Source organism: Plectropomus leopardus, chromosome 4, assembly GCF_008729295.1.
Source record: "Plectropomus leopardus isolate mb chromosome 4, YSFRI_Pleo_2.0, whole genome shotgun sequence".
In the NCBI taxonomy this organism is placed as follows: Eukaryota; Metazoa; Chordata; class Actinopteri; order Perciformes; family Serranidae; genus Plectropomus; species Plectropomus leopardus.
In genome coordinates, this window is record NC_056466.1 from 31,183,518 (window position 1) to 31,191,414 (window position 7,897).

Genomic DNA, 7,897 nt, shown 5'->3' on the forward strand with positions numbered 1-7,897 from the left:
AAATCTAACCATCGTCGCCCTTGTTGACTAACCCTAACCATTTTGCCAGCATGTGGGTTTGTTGACATCCTTTGCTTACCTAGCCATCCCAGCCAACAAAGGCAACTAGCCACTCATAAGGAGAGTAGGGTGGATCATTCCTTTGCTATATTAGGATTTGCTAATTTGTGGCCAGGATTTAGCCAAGTTGGTTTAAAGGATATTTTAGTTCCTGATGTTCTGCTGGAGAAAGATGCTGCACAGAGATTGTCCAGGTTTTTTTTCCAACATGTTCTCATCCTAAGTCTTAACATATTGCCTCTTTGCAGTGGACATTGGCATCCACATGCTACACTTTAGGTATCCTTCTGCATCTGCTCTTTATGCTCTGGGACGCTGCTACCATGACGTCAGCACAAGCACATGGTGGGATCACGCTGCATGTGGTTTTGTTTAGGTAACAGCAGCACATGGCAACCAACGCCGGGACTTCAACATAAGCACATGCCGCCACAGATGGTTAGGTTTAGGCAAAAGAGGCACATGGTAAGGTGTAAAACAAAAACCATCATATTCAGACGGAAAGCGAACACCAGAATCCTGCATGATAGACTTTTTTTGTGCATTTGTTACATTTAATCAGCAGTATTTCAACCTGACGCTATCCATTGGTGTTATTATGCAGATGTGACAGGTTCCATCCGGCCGCGTTCTCATCTGACACAGACCTGGTGGCATATAATAACACTGCGGGCAGTTCTGTCAAGCTGCTTTCTCAGCTGATGTCTTCCAACAGCTTGTCATGCAGATGAAAAAGGTGGCTTTTGGCATTGGTCTCCAACACCGAAAGCACTGCAAAAGCTGCAGTATTTGAAGACTTTGGAATGAGAGGGGGCTGTATAATATAATGCCTGAACATTGTCCATTTCTTCTCAACATCTAGATCTGAGCTAGCTAGCTAGAAGTCAGCAGAAGATGCATTGACAGCCTGGTGAGTTGATTTCCACATGCCTCTGAGTGCCTCTGAGCCACACACCACCACCGTCCAAAGCCAACCACAAAAAGCACCACCAAGACTTGCAAAATAGACACAAGCACAAATTTATTTAGCTGACAGATAGGCAAATGAAAGCATCCGTGTCTACATTTAAATGCGTGAAAGTGTTTGTTACATCCATCTGTGGAAACCAGTATGTCATTATGACAAGCTGTCATTGAACAGCTGTCTAAAACCGCATCTCCAGCTTACTTCAAATAGAGTTTCCTGTTTGTTACAGTGAACCATTACCTCATTATAGCATCTTCTCTCCGTACCTTGTTGAATGGACATCTGATTCCACACTCCCAGACTGCAGCATTCTGAATTACACCAAATATTTGTCTTGCTAGTGCTTTACCAGCAACCCCTCTTTCCCACCTCTTTTTCCTTTTCACTTTCTCTAACTTACTTCCTGTCTGGCTGTCACTCTGCCTCTTTTCAGTCACTCTTTCCCACCTCTGTCTACCCACTCACTTTCCTCTGTCCCCATCTTCCTCTGCATGCGTGTCATTTTCTCTTCCTTTCCCCCTCTCTCTCTCTCTCTCTCTCTTTTTCTCTCCATCCTATTCATGCGCCTTCCAACTGATCCGCGGCAGAGTGAAAAAGATAATTCCCTGGTTCTCTGCAGAGAGACAGCGAGTAAAAATAGAGAAGGTTACCTTTCATGTTCAATTTTAAAGGAATGTTTGAGATTTCCCCGAGATGATTAAATAGGAACGCTGCTGACAAGGTCACACAGGCTTACACGTATAGACACGCAGAGGCATGCGTGGAGACACACACGCGGGGAGCCTGGTCAAAACACCTCTGGGATGTGCTGCAAAGCAAAAACTGGAGAAAAAAGAAGAAAAACATTCATGCCTGGGTGGAAAAACCAGAGCGTAACCAGGACAGTGTTGCCGTGTTTGCACCGCTCTTGTTTGCCTGAGAAACTAAAATGCAACGGCAGCAGAATTGATTGACTTGTTTCCTTATTGCTCTGGCATTTATCACCTTTCATTTTTGTTGTTACAACACAGATTTAAATGATTTATATCCTTGTTTGGGTGTACGCGTGCTTGTAACTTGCGTTTCTCAGTCTTGCATACGCCTGTAACATTTATTTCCTACGTCCATTTGTGTGTGTGTGTGTGTGTGTGTTTACAGCCTTATTAAGGTTTAGCTTTTAGCTTTAAGCAGTATTGTATCCCTGGAGACCAATTATCTGACAAGGTTAAGGAAACTCTCTGGTGTCAGAGAAGGGAGATTGTGGGGTTCTGACAACACTCCAGCATGTTTCCTCGGGCATGCTGAGTGTGTTTGTGTGTGTGTCCTGTGTATGCATGTGCACATGTGTTTATTATTCATCATCAGAATCCCCCATCAGGTTACACATTAGCAGCAAACATGGCTTTGCAGGCTGTTGCTCTGATCATGTTTATTGCCCGAAAAACCTTAACAACATCACATGAGGAACCCGCAGTGTGTTATATGGTGTACTGTATGTGTGTGCATGGGGGTGTGTGGGTGTCACATACTGCAAATTGCTGTCAGTCATGGTGTTAAGGTATTCTGGATATGTCCAAGCCACTTGGTAACTATAGCAGAGACTGACAGAGGTGCTGTGGGACAAAGTGGAGTTGGCGTTTTGAATGAGTTATCCTGAATTCAGACTGCGTCCGTCTCCAGAGGCATGGATGAATGGCCTGATTCTCTCTCCACCTCCCTTTTTCTCTCTGACTTTCCAGCCCTCTCTCCTCCTCTCCCTCTCTCCTCCTCTTTCAAACTTTCTCACCCTCCTCTCCCTCCAAATCCTTACATTGTGTCCCTTTCTCTTTATCTCTCTCTCTTCAGCCTCCCACTTTGGCTGTCCCTTTCTCCCATCTTCTCTCCTCTCCCTCCCTCTTTCTTTTTACTCCTTCATCTCTCTCTGCCCTCATGCAAAATTCTCTTCTTTCTCCCATTTCCCCTCTCAAGTATTTGAGAGCTGTGTTTTTTTTTCCAACAATGAGCTGCACTCAGTGAGCTCCAACCTTGTTTCCATAGTGAGAGGAGGTCCACTTGAGCTCTTCGCTAGCCCAACTTTCACCCGTGACGGAGTTTATTCTTTACACCAGGCCCCTGTGTCTTTCTTCATCTTTCTCTTTTCCTGCTGCCTCTTTCCTCTCCTGTCTACAGGGAGGCAAATATCTGCCTCGTGTTATTTGCACATATTTGACTGCTGGAGTGTGTGTACAGTCCAAACTTACTCCTCCAAATAGCTGGTGTGTCAGCTGTTCAGATTTTGACTGGAGCTAGCTTGAAAAATGAGGTTTTATCATGTGTACGTACTTTTAGGATGGCAAAGGCATGACCTACCCTACCACCCAGAGGCAGGGTAAGGCAGAGTGTCCTCGGAGCTATCCTAGGAAATGTAAATTTGCGTATTGAGCAATGCTGTCATACTCAAGATCGGTCTAAAGGTTGTGACACAACAGGTGGCAGTCCTCTGTATTCATAAGTAAAAATGGGAAGCCGGAAGACCAGCAGTTAGTGAGCTAAAAATAGTTAGCCAATTAGCCAGTTGACACATTAACAATGCATATTTACTGTGCGCCAGTGAAAAACAACACAAAACATTTCTGTTAGAGCTCAATGGTTGAGAAATAAACAGTCTTACCTTATATGACAAGTTGTTTCAATTTCAAACCCAGTGGCCGACCATCGGCTTGGTGTGTCACAGCCTTTTGTCTCAATACAGATCTCAAGACTACTAGACTAACAGGCTCAATAAACTGCCTTTGCAAAAAAGGAGTGTTGAGTGTCATATAGGCGGTTAAGATGATTTCAGTTCCTCAGTGTTTTGTTATTTGTTTGCACATAGAAAGCAAAGGAAAATTCCTGTGCATAAATTCACCTCTGCAATGCCTTGATTATTTTATCAAACTGAAGATATGTATATGTGTTAGAGTACCATGAGAAACAGTCTAGCAATAACAAAGGTGAATGAAGAGGAATCATTATTTGTATTCGTTGCTGATTTTTGGGTAATGGAGGTTTGAGACGGTTCTAAAGAGTGTTCTAAGTGTGTTCCCCATTTTATCGCAAGTGTGTCATTTGGTGTTGTATTGCCACTGGTCTGGTCTTGGTTTTGACTTGGTCTCAACCCCTCAAAGTCTTGGTCTGGTCTTGGTTTCAATAAACCCTGGTCTTGGTCATGACTTGGTTTCAGTTTAGATGATTTTGACTACAATTCTGGTACAGAGTTACTATGTGTTGAAGTGACAGTTCAGATTAAGGCCTACCAGGAACACCAGTTCTTTCTGTTATTCTTATATCTTTCCTCTTATCCGTGTTCATTTCCCAAGCACTGTAATAAGCCTCATAATAAGACCATAAATTTTACGTTTTTTTGCTCAAATTGAAAGCTCTTGCGGACATGTCTTTGTGTTAGTTTGTCTCGCCCATGGTGAATACGCATCTGTTCGCATCCACTTACATCTTTACATCAACGTTGAATGTATTGGTGTCAACTTTAAAATTCACTCTGCCTTCCTAAACCTTAGAGCTGTCAGTATGCTTCAGAGGAGGTTCTTTTCCCATCATCCAACAGAATTTGAAACCACCTCCCACACACCTTCCTGACAATTTCTTTAACTTTCCGAAACCGACAAGCACGCCCACTTCACACAGCGATTGGCTGTGGAGGAGGTGAGAAAGTATGCAATTTGAACTTCTTTCTCAAGCTCTCTTTTATCATTCTTCACACAATGACTTTCTTCGCTTTTTTGTGTGTACGACCAAGTGCAACACATTGAATGCCTTCGAGGAGATCACCGTATGAAAGTGCTCACTGGTGTTCCTATTGGAAAGACTATTGCATGGCCTCTCTCTATGACAGTAGTGTTTTTTTTTCGCCCAGCCATTAAAGTCTCGCCATTCTGAACAGCTATACTCACATGTTCGCCTTAAGACATGGTCTGAAGACATTTTGTACAAACTGGTTTCAAGCAAACCAAAGCTTCTCTCTCCCTACAGTCCTCAGTGCTGCTTCTTCCCACTCTCCTCCCTCTATGTGCATCACTTTTTTCTCACCTCTCCCTCTGCTTTCACCTAAACAACCCCCTAGAGTCCCACTTCCTCCTCTCTCCTCCTTCATCTCCCTGCTTCCTTTAAGTCTCCTCTCTCCCCTTCTCTACTTTTCTCCCCTCATCTCTTGTCCCTTCCCTTCTCCCTTCTTCCTCTCCTCCCAAAAGTCCCGTGGATAAAGACGATTCAGTCTATATTTTTGGCCAGAGACGGGGATTAGCGATGAATAAAAAAAATAAAAGGGTCTGGCCCAAAGTGACTCATGTATCCGCAGAGACACATGCAAGGAAGCAGCCCCATACACATGCGCTTAAAAGTCGATGCATTACACATGCAGGCTACATGCACATGGAGCCTATATGTACATGTGCATGGAAAAAATGCCTGTTTAAACTCTCCAGGGACGATAAAAGGTATGCAGAAAAGGACACACACAATCACATACCAGTCAAACAAGTTCACGTGTGGTCTATAATTAGAACACTGGTCAATGTAAAGCTCTGCAGAGTCAGCAGTTTAGAGAGAGACACACACTGTAGAGAGACGGGTGCAGAAGCAGGGAGTGTTATTAAGTTACCATTATGCGACTTCACTGTTTTCTAACAGTAATTCCCTCTCCACTACTAGAAAATACAGACAACGAGATTGTATTATGCTGCTATCACGTGACCTCTCTGGCTTCTTTCAGTCATTGTCCCTTTCCTCTAAGCAAAGAGGGAGCTTCTGTATCCACTACATTGTTGTCTTTATGTGTCATCGAAATCACTAAAGACTCCCAAGTGCAAAGAGAGCTGTTTGTGTGGCCAATTTTATGGTGGATAAGAGCATCCAGTGATAAAATATGGTTGTTACGAGTAACTTGATATATATAGCGTTATAATAATAATAACCTTTATAGTCTCTGTTTATGTTCTTTTTTATCTCTGTGCCCTTATCACTTCTTTCTGGATCTATCTGATAAATCTTGATGTTCTGCAGAAAGAGAAAAGAAAGAACATGAATATTATTTTCAATTTTTTTGTTTAAATAAATGCAACAGTAATCTTTAACACCAGAGTGTTTTCAGCTGACTGCACCTGTAAGGCCAGAGCTCCTTCCACTCATTGCACAAGTATTTCATTTTTCCAAAAAAGACAATATACCTGCTAAGCTGTGCACATGGGTAATGAAAATGAATATTCCACTAATATTCTGGTTTAAATGCAGCCGTGCACACACAGCCAGTTAAGAATTTGGCATTAGACACCAATGCCAAAAGCCATCTTTTGCAGAAGAACGACAGACTGCTGGGCAGCATCAGTTTGTACCGCAGCCAGACACCACCTTTCCCAGTGTTATGATACCTGGAGAGGTGGCATCAGTTCATAACGTGGCTGACTGTCACCTATTGTGACGGTATGAAATGCCGCTGGACAGCATCAGTTTGAAGCTCTGCTGGTAGCAATGTAATATAATGAGGTGGGAAGTCCCTAAAGTGCAAGGGCAAGGGCTGGTGGATGGTCCAACAAACCCTGGACTTCCATTTGGGAGCCCATTGTTTGCTTCCCATATTAATGTTGAGCCAAACAATGTTTATTTCTAAAACGAACTACAGGCTTTTGTTGGTTGCGACGTACAGGAATGTCAACAGCAGATGCAGAAGAATACCTAACACGTAATATGTAGATGTAAAAGTCCACTAACAAAGAGGTGATATGTGATGACTTGGGGTGAGAACCTATTAGCATACTCAAATCAGTGTATCCTCATACAATGGTTTTTATGATATCTGACAAAATGCACACATGGTTCATATGATATTCCAAGAATTAGCACCCCGCCTTACATCCTTAACATAAAGTCACATTAATAACAAAAGGTTATGGAGTTAGGTTGAGGCAAGTAGAGTTATTATTGTTAGCATTAGGAAAAAACATGGTAGGGACGTACCTTAATATGGCTCAAAGTTAACTCGAAGTTCAGACAGTTCTGAAAACTGGTCTCCTGGAAAAACTCTCAGGTGGAGTGCTGTTTGTGACCCAACCACCACCTCAACCTGCCTTCTTTGGACTGCTTCCTTCTTTAGTCAGTACATTGGTCATGTGATCGCAGCCTTGCAAAAGACATTATGCATTGAATGGAATGGTTGGAGGAATGGCCTGTCACTTTGCATCTTTGCATCCAAAAAGGATTTTTTTTAAGTTTCCTTCCAGTGGCAAACCTCCAGCAGCTTCCCTCTTTCATACCCTCTTGAAAAGGCCACCGTTGCAATATTTCCACATATCTTAAAACCTGTTGATATCTTTCATAATGTTTGAAAGCAAATGTGTTCCTTCTTCGACCAGACATGTGGGGTTTTCTTTTAAACTTGCATCTCTCGACCAGACTTGCAAACTGTTGGTGAGTTGGTTTGTGTACAATGTACCCGCGACAACACACAGAGCTGACTGTAAACAGTCAACAGGCTGTGTGTCAAAAACTGTGGTAAAACCTCAAAGCAATATGCGCATTCTGGATGTGATATATGCCCATAAAATGCTATTAAACCTAAATTAAACCTGCATATTCAATGTCTTATGGAAAATGCTAAATTCAGAAAAAGGCCTTATGTCTAGACTAAATTTGTCCTTAACATGACCCACACTGGTGAGAACAGGGGCATATTCGGAATAAAAGTGGAATTTTGGTGTGCATGGAAATGTAGCCATTTACATTTGTCTGCAGCAAAGTAAATGTACTGGATGAGATTGAGGGCTCATTCCTCTCTATTAGACAAATAACTTTATGACTAAGACTTTACACCAAGGGACGGAGAACAAGGGTTTATTTAAAAAACAAATACAATGCCCTTAA